Source organism: Kogia breviceps, chromosome 3 (assembly GCF_026419965.1).
Source record: "Kogia breviceps isolate mKogBre1 chromosome 3, mKogBre1 haplotype 1, whole genome shotgun sequence".
In the NCBI taxonomy this organism is placed as follows: Eukaryota; Metazoa; Chordata; class Mammalia; order Artiodactyla; family Physeteridae; genus Kogia; species Kogia breviceps.
This window is the reverse complement of record NC_081312.1, coordinates 142,916,202-142,925,316: the sequence shown is the minus strand read 5'-3', so window position 1 is coordinate 142,925,316 and position 9,115 is coordinate 142,916,202. Positions and strand designations below refer to the sequence as shown.

The window sequence follows — 9,115 nt, the reverse complement described above, 5'->3', positions numbered from 1 at the left end:
ACAGATTCAATGCAATCCCTATCAAACTACCAATGGCATTTTTCACAGAACTAGATCAAAAAATTTCACAATTTGTATAGAAACACAAAAGATCTCGAATAGCCAAAGCAATCTTGAGAAAGAAAAACGGAGCTGGAGGAATCAGGCTCCCTGACTTCAGACTATACTACAAGGCCACAGTAATCAAGATAGTATGGTGCTGGCACAAAAACAGAAATAAAGATCAATGGAACAGGAAAGAAAGCCAAGAGATAAGCCCACGCACACATGGTCACCTTATTTTTGATAAAGGAGGCAAGAATATACAATGGAGAAAAGACAGCCTCTTCAATAAGTGGTGCTGGGAAAACTGGACAGCTACAGGTAAAAGAATGAAATTAGAACACTCCCTAACACCATACACAAAAATAAACTGAAAATGGATTAAAGACCTAAATGTAAGGCCAGACACTATAAAATTCTTAGAGGAAAACACAGGCAGAACACTCCATGTCATAAATCACAGCAAGATCCTTTTTGACCCACCTCCTAGAAAAAGGGAAATAAAAACAAAAATAAACAAATGGGACCTAATGAAACTTAAAAGCTTTTGCACAGCAAAGGAAACCATAAACAAGACCAAAAGACAACCCTCAGAATGGGAGAAAATATTTGCAAGCAAAGCAACTGACAAAGGATTAATCTCCAAAATATACAAGCAGCTCATGCAGCTCAATATCAAAAAAAAAAAACAAAACAACCCAATCCAAAAATGGGCAGAAGACCTAAATAGACATTTCTCCAAAGAAGATATACAGATGGCCAACAAACCCATGAAAGGATGCTCAACATCACTAATCATTAGAGAAATGCAAAGCAAAACTACAGTGAGGTTATCACCTCACACCAGTCAGAATGGCCATCATCAAAAAATCTACAAACAATAAATGCTGGAGAAGGTGTGGAGAAAAGGGAACCCTCTTGCACTGTTGGTGGGAATGTAAATTGATACAGTCACTATGGGGAAATCTTGCATTGTTTGTATCCTTTAAAAGTGCCTTAAATTCTTTGGAAGCAAGGCTAAATATAAAGGAAGTATAAATATATTCTCTGGAAATCCATTGGATTTTTTGCTTTTAGGATGGGAGAAAAAAAGTACAAAGGTTTTTCTGGCCAGGAAGGGAAAATTGCATAATGCAAAGCACCTAGAACATATTCTGTATAAAAAACAAATGGAATAATTTAAATGTATATTTTCTGTTGAAGAAAAAATATATGTACATGGTGTTTGATTCAACAGCATACATATTAAAATTGTAACGATACAGAGAAGATTAGCATGGCCCCTGCTCAAGGATGACATGCAAATTTGTGAAGCATCCCACATTTTTAGATGTTGGTCAAAGCATACAAAACTCCCCGCTAAAGGATAAATAAGGTCTAGGGATCTAATGCACAGCATGGTGACTATAATCAACAATACTGTATAATATATTGAAAGTTTTTAAGAAAGTAGATCTTAAATATTATCACCACACAGTAAAAAATATATAACATAATTATGTCAAGGGATGGAGATGTTAACTAACCTTATTGTGGTCATCGTTTTGCAATGTATACATGTCTCTAATCATCACATTGTATACGTTAAACATACATATATTGATAATAATTCAAAGAAGCTGGAGGGGGGAACTGCCTCAACTATAGAGGGGAAAAAATATATATACATATATTTGGATTCAAGAAAACTGGAATTTCTAGTACAATGGGAGGATAAGACAATTACACTCCTAAACTCAGGGAGCCCCCTGAATAATTAGGAGCCTGCCACAGAGAATCATACACACAAGAAATTTGGGCAGTCCCTTCAAAAGCCTGGGGTGGGTCATGTGGACACTCCATACCATCAGGGAGGTGCTTAGTGGGTTCTGGGAACCCCAGTTTCTTGCACACAATTAAAAGCTTTACAGGCAGTTCCCTGGTGGTTTAGTGGTTAGGATTCCGGGCTTTCACTGCCATGGCCCAGGTTCAGTCCCTTGTCAGGGAACTGAGATCCCGCAAGACATGTGGTGTGGCCAAAAAATAAATAAATAAATAAAAGCTTTACAAGCATCTGCTGAACAAATGGAAAAGATTTTAAAAAAAAAAATCAAACCATTATGCCTGTGTGCTAAATAAGTTCACATATAATCTTCAAATTAACCCAAGTGGAAATGATTTAGCAGCCTCAGAAAAGTAGATGCTATAAAAGGCTTTAGTTCCTTTAATCCTCTCAGCAACTCTTTGAGGTAGATGTTTTTATCTCCACTTTTTTTCAAACGAGGTTACAGAAGGTTAAGTAATTTGTGCAAGACCACATAACTAGTAAGTGAAAGACCCATGATTTCAGCCCAGAGCTGTCTGATTCTAAAAACAGACTATTCCCTCTACTCCGATTTTCCCCAAGCTTTTCTCATGTTAAGAACACAAATCTGATGCCCCATCCCAGATGCACTGAATCAGAATCTCCAGGGAGAGACTTGGAAACATAATGTTTAACAAGAGATGAAATGATTATTATTATCAGAGAAGTTTAAGAAAACTGCTCTATTGCATCAGGTGGGAAGTGAACCCATATCTCCCTCTGACTGATCAAAGAGAAGCCATCAGAGACCTGAAGCTCCTGCAACTAAAAATACATCAAGTTATTCTGGAGTTTATCAGATTATAATATTATAGGATATTTATTCCTCAGTATGGTAATACAGCATTGTCTGACTTAAGGTTATCTGGATCCGAAAATACCAAGACCATTTTGGAAAGATAAAAATGGGCTGTAGTTTGAACCTCAGACTTTCTTAGCTTTCCTCTCTGTCCCTCTTTGGTCCTTGGGAGCAGAAGTGAATAAGAATTCAGTTTCAATTCCTAGCAGCTGTAACTGATGCAGAGGTTCCAGCTGTGCAGGGGCTGGAGGACGGCTAGAAGGAGAACAACAGGTTGAGAATCAGTCCTCATGTCTGGGTGCCCACCAGATGGCTTTCATTGGATGTAGTACAAGTTACACGATCCAGGAAGTAGAAAACCCACCATTGTTTCGTTTGTTTTCCTTAGTTTCAGTTTTTCCCTCCCCTGATGAGAAGAGCCAGGCCAGCTAAGCCTGCATCTTCAATACCCATTATGGGAGCAAATAACTTATCTGTACAACCTAAATGCTTGCTTAATTAAATGGAAAGCAAGGCAGTGATTTCTGACAGGGCTGAACTTAAGTCAAGTTGTAAAACTCCACAGTGCAGCCAGAAGCAGCGACGGACAGTTGAACTGAAACCTGGGAACACGTCAGGGGCCCTGGACCACTGCTTCTCAGCCATTTTATTGTAAGTTACTGCCATTATCTCAGAAAGAAGTTTGAGACATGGTTAGGGAAAAGGATGGAACTGATTACCCCCATTTTGAACATAGACCTTTGTTTTAAGAACTTGCTTTATATGCTATTGCCAAGAAACTTGCTTTGAATGATATTTTCAGGCATGATGTCTATAATAGCAGATAATGACAACTACCTTCTACATATAATAATTTAATATGCTTTAATATACTTCTATTCCTGAGTGTTCTTGATCTTACTTACTCTTAACAACAACTCTGTGAAGTTGGTACTCTTATTAACAGAATTTTACAGATAAGGAAACTGGCAGCCTCCTAACAGAATCATTAAGTAACTAGCAGAAAGTCCACAGAAATTTTGTTGATTGAAAGCACAAATCTAGAAAATATACATCTAAGTACTAACAATGGTTGTCTCTAGGCTCTGAAATTTGGGGTGATTATTGTTATTTTGTGTTATTTTTCTATTCTGAATATATAGTAAGTTCATAATAAAACAATAGTAAATATGAAAATAAATACAAACTTCTTTAGATCATAGTACAAGAAGAAAATAAATACTAATACACTGAGTGCCCTATCTGTAGTAGTTTCTGTAAACATTCAGATATTTCAGCTGTTGCCACTGTCATCTTCAGTATGGTTAATTCTAGAATACTCTCAATTTCTCTCTCACCCTCTCTCTCTCTATATATATATATAAAATATATATTATATACAATAAATAAAATATAAATTAATTATAAATTTAAATATAGATTATATAAATTTATTTCTATTTGTTATACATAGTTTATATTATATATAGTATATACACTCTAACTATAGTATATATATAAAACAATATTGTGATAACTGACAATTTGAATATGGACTATGGAATTAGAAAATTGTATAGTATCAATATGAAATTTTCCAATGTTCTTAACTGTTAAATTTCCTAAGTTTTATAAGAAAAAAATGTATATTTTCTCCCAGGAAATATACATTGAAGTATTTAGGTATGTATGTACATCTGTAACTTATTCTCAAGTGGTTCAAAAAAAAATTCATATATGGAGAATGAATTATAAAGCAATCAGAGAAAAATAGAAACAAACAAAATATAAACAAATGGTGAATCCGGCTAAAGGTGAATCTAGTTTTTAACATTTCTGCAAGTTTAAAATTATATACAAACAAAAATTTACAATAAAAAGAAACAAATAAATGGCTGACAACTTCTAACAACAGCAACAAAAATTCTCCTAAGTAACAGGGTCAAGTAGAAAATTAAGGACATGATAATAATTTCTGAAATATTATAAAATTGAAAATACCACCTATGAAAAATGAGGGGGGTATGAACAAATCAAGACTCAGAGGCAAAGATATAGATCTACGTGCTCTTATTTTAGAAACAAGAAATAAGTGAACTAAGTACTTATTTAAAATCTTATGAAGAGTGTCAACATGAGAAAACAGAAAGAAAAGAATAAAGATGAAGGACAGAAATAAGCTAGAAAATAGGTAACAATAATAAATAAATTTAAATTCTCATTCTCTGAAAAGAGTATAAGATAGATTAAAACCCTTGTAAATATAATAAATAAAAGGTATTAATCAACAAACTTAAAAGGAAGACTGGTGATTTAACAACTGATATAAAGGATTGTAAAATATAAATTATTGCAATGCACAATTTATTATAATCAATTTGAAATGTTTAGTCAAATGGACAATATAAAATTGGCAAAACAAGATACAAAAACATGAAAATAATGATGGAGAAGGAAATTGAGAAAGTTATTAAAGAAATACCTCATCCACCAAAAGAAATATGACCTAAACAAATATACTGAATAATATTTCTATGAATTCAACAAACAGATTTTCCCATACTATGTAGTCAGTTCCAAATCACAGAGAAACAAGACCTGATACTCAATTCATTCTAAGATATAATTATCATCCTCATCTACAGATCTGTGAAAAATACCACACATGTACACACACGCATAAACACACAGGCTTAGCACGGTAAACATACACAAGTACCAATTCCAATACAACTGGTTTGAAAAAGTTAGAAGCAGACTCAGGCACATAGCAGATTTTCCAAAAATAGTTGTTGGATAAGTGAATAAATGAATACATGGGAATACATATAAATGAAGAAACTAAGGCAGTCAATTAGCATCTACTAAGGGCATGCAAGGTGGGAATGGCTTGTGCATATCATCTATCTGCTAACTTTTACCAATCACTTCACCACGTCAGACCCAATGAGCATAGGCAGAAAAATCTTTTTTTTTTCTTTTCGGTACGCGGGCCTGTCACTGTTGTGGCCTCTCCCGTTGCGGAGCACAGGCTCCGGACGCGCAGGCTCAGCGGCCCAGCCGCTGCGCGACGTGTGGGATCCTACCGGACCGAGGCACGAGTCCCCTGCATCGGCAGGCAGACTCTCAACCACTGCGCCACCAGGGAAGCCCAGAAAAATTATTTTTAACTGCACTTAGAGAATGCAGCTGTAACAAGAGCGCATGGTGACCGGTAAAGGTAAATTCTAGGAATGTGAAAGATTATGACAAATCCCAGAATCCCTTTTATAAAAGAATTGCTTCTTTTTTTGGTGAGATCTAAAAGAAAAATGGAAGAAATGAAGACACAAAGGATTGGAGGGTGACAGAATACACTATCTCAGAATATGCCACGTTGGCATAAGGATTATTTTGAGTTACAGGCACTTGAAAAACATCAGATGTGAGAAGGGCATTCTTATCTCTCCTTTTCCTCCTAAAACAGGAGATAACAATTCCCATATGGAAGATGGCTTCCCAGTAACAGAAGAAACAAAACATTTTCCAATGGGGAATCAAAGCCAAGATAATTCGGTACCAACAGACCCTGTTAAAATAATTTTTATCTTCCTTTAACCTCTCTTCATAATTTAGTTACTTTTCCACAGTTGCCTCTCTTTGTTCAACCCAGTATAAAAGATGTAAGTTCACCGTTTCTTTGGGTCTTTTGAGGGCTCCCATGTCATGTAACACTTAGATAAATTTGTATGCTTTTCTCTTGTTAGTCTGTCTTATATCAGTTTAATTCTCAGACCCTGCTAAAAAACCCTAAGAGTATAAAGGTAAAATTTTACCTCCCCTACAGGATGTTCCTGAAGGAAAAGACTGATGAATCTGACTACATGAAAATTTTAAATTCTGTTCAACCAAAGACATCATAAGAAATGTGAAAAGACAATGCAAACTGGGAGAAGATATTTTTCTTACTGAAAAACACTTATGAACTAGTAAAAAGGTGGGCAAAAGATATGAGCAAGCAGTGGATAGCAGAGGAAATCTGAATGACCAACGGCACATATAAAAATATGTTCAACCTTACCAGTAATCAGAAAGATGAAAATTAAATCAATGAGATACCACTTTACATCCATCAAACTGGTGAGAACGAAATAATCCAGCACTGTCAAGTGCTGGTGATGATGTGGAAAAATTGGAGAAACATTCACATTTTGTTGATGATGTATTCATTGGTATAACCATTTTGAAGAATAAACTGTCAACATCTAGCAACAATGAAGAGATACATATCTCACAAGCCAGGAATTTCACTTCTAGGAGTAAACTCTAGAAGTTCACTTGTGGAAGATGGAAGTGTGTTGCAACATTGTTTGTAATAGCAAAAAACAAACACACAAAAAATAAACCACACAAATATCCCTCAACAGAATGAACAAATTGTGATATACTCATACAATGGGGCCAGTTATAGCAGTTTTATCAACAGAAGTAATCTCAAAAATATAATGCTGAATGAAAAAACAAATTGCAGATAGATGAGTATAATAATTTATACAAAATATGCTATATATTTATAGCTACATACCTATGTTGCAAACATAAACAAAGATGAGACTCATAGGCACCAACTCAGGATGGAGTTGCCTCTAAGGAGGAGAAAATGAAATTAGGTTAGGGTAGAGGAACAGAGGTATATTTCTTAACAAAAATAGGAAGCATATACAGCAAAATATTAGTATTTGGTGGATCTGTGTAGCAAGGTGATATTCACAAATATTCATTATGCTGTGTACTTGAAATTACTAAAGTGTTTAATGAGCACCTCAATTTTAAAATACATAAAAATATATAAACTACTGTATAAAATTATAAACATCACTAACAGGTAATTCAGAAAGAAAGAAAATATCCAATAAAAATGGAGGTGATGATAAATTCAACTTTAACTCACGAGTAAAAAAAATTAAAACATACACATACCATTTTGGCTTATCAGTTAAGCATGGAATTTCAAAAATGTTAATAGCTAATATTAACAAGGGGGAAGGGTGGGCACACCCATTCACTGTTGATGAGGACTTAAGATGATATACATTTACTTAACATAGCTGTATATATGAAAAGGTAAAAAAAAATGTACACATATTTATAACTTTACCTCAGCAGGAAGTGATCAGAAATGGGGACCAAGATTTATGCTTAAGTATGTTTATACCAGCACTGTTAATAATAGTGATATCTTAGATACATGAGAGTTAATAACAATAGGGAATGAAGCCAATTATGGCACATCTATAGAATGCAATGCACCACAGCTGTTTCAAACAATATTTTAAAATAATATTTAATGCCACTGAAATATGTCATTAATATGTTGTTAAGACAGGTTATTAAAGGGTTTGTAAAGTATGTTAGCAGGTATTTTTTGAAAAACAAATATATAAACAGGAAAAATAATTTAGAGGTATCTATACAAAAATGTCAATAGTGGTTACCTCTGGATGGTGAAATTATGGATCTTTTTTGCCGTGTTTTTGGTTTTATAATAGAAAAAGTTATTAAAAATAAAACATTCACCAAAATAAGCTTCGGTTGATTAAAGATTTAAATATAGAATCTAACTATGGAAGAACTTGCAGAAAATTGAAAAAAAAAAAAGGGTTATCACCTGTCTGGGGCAATTTTAACTTTATCAGCTTTGAGGCTATTTAAATGATTACACTATAAAAATTAGCATTACTAAAGATTTTTTTTAAGAGGGAAAATATTTTTATCAAACATTACAAGGAATTAAGATCTATCAAAAATAGCTAATTCAAATTTGTAAGATAAATGTCAAGATTTCCAAAGATAAATAGGTAAAAGATGGGACCATTCCCATAAGGGAAATACAATTAGTAGACAAACAGTGGGAAAATGTTAATGCTCACCAGAAATCAAAGCAACGTAAGTGAAAGCAGTCTGAAAATGACGATTTACATATTCTAAAAGAAACAAAACAAAAAGGTTGAATGCTAATATTCAGTGATGGTGAATTTGCCCAGAAATTGACTCATATTCACTTATAGCAGTATTGTTCCCACCCTTCAGCCAGAAATGTTACTGATACCGACCACGGTTCTTGGCCTTCCCAATCCATAGAAATTGATTAGAGGCCAGAGAAGAAATTCAGGCAAATCTTTACTGGGGCTCCTGCTATAGCAGGAGGGAGCAAAAACAAGTAACAGGTTCCCTTGCTTGCTCCCTGACGGAGTGGGGGGCAAGCTGGTTCCTTATATGGGGTGAGGGTAGGGGTGTATCCAGGGGTCGGACTAGAAGGATGGCTTAGGTGTTTTGCCCAGCTTCTGGTGGTGTTGAGTGCAGGGGACATGTATAGTACCCGGCTTTTGCTCCTGGCTCTAAAGAAGTGGCAGTTGGGCTGTTTGGTCTTTTTGTATCTTTTGTCCAGAATTTGCCCCAACTGCGAATGCACA

General features: G+C 34.8%; 1 non-coding gene across 1 annotated transcript; it reads left to right on the top strand.

Annotated features, from left to right (window-relative positions):
• Positions 1-1,263: 1,263 nt before the first annotated feature.
• Positions 1,264-1,370, top strand: LOC131754222 (U6 spliceosomal RNA). Its single transcript, XR_009335253.1, has one exon. It is a non-coding gene; the product is annotated as a U6 spliceosomal RNA (small nuclear RNA).
• The last annotated feature ends 7,745 nt before the right edge of the window (positions 1,371-9,115 follow it).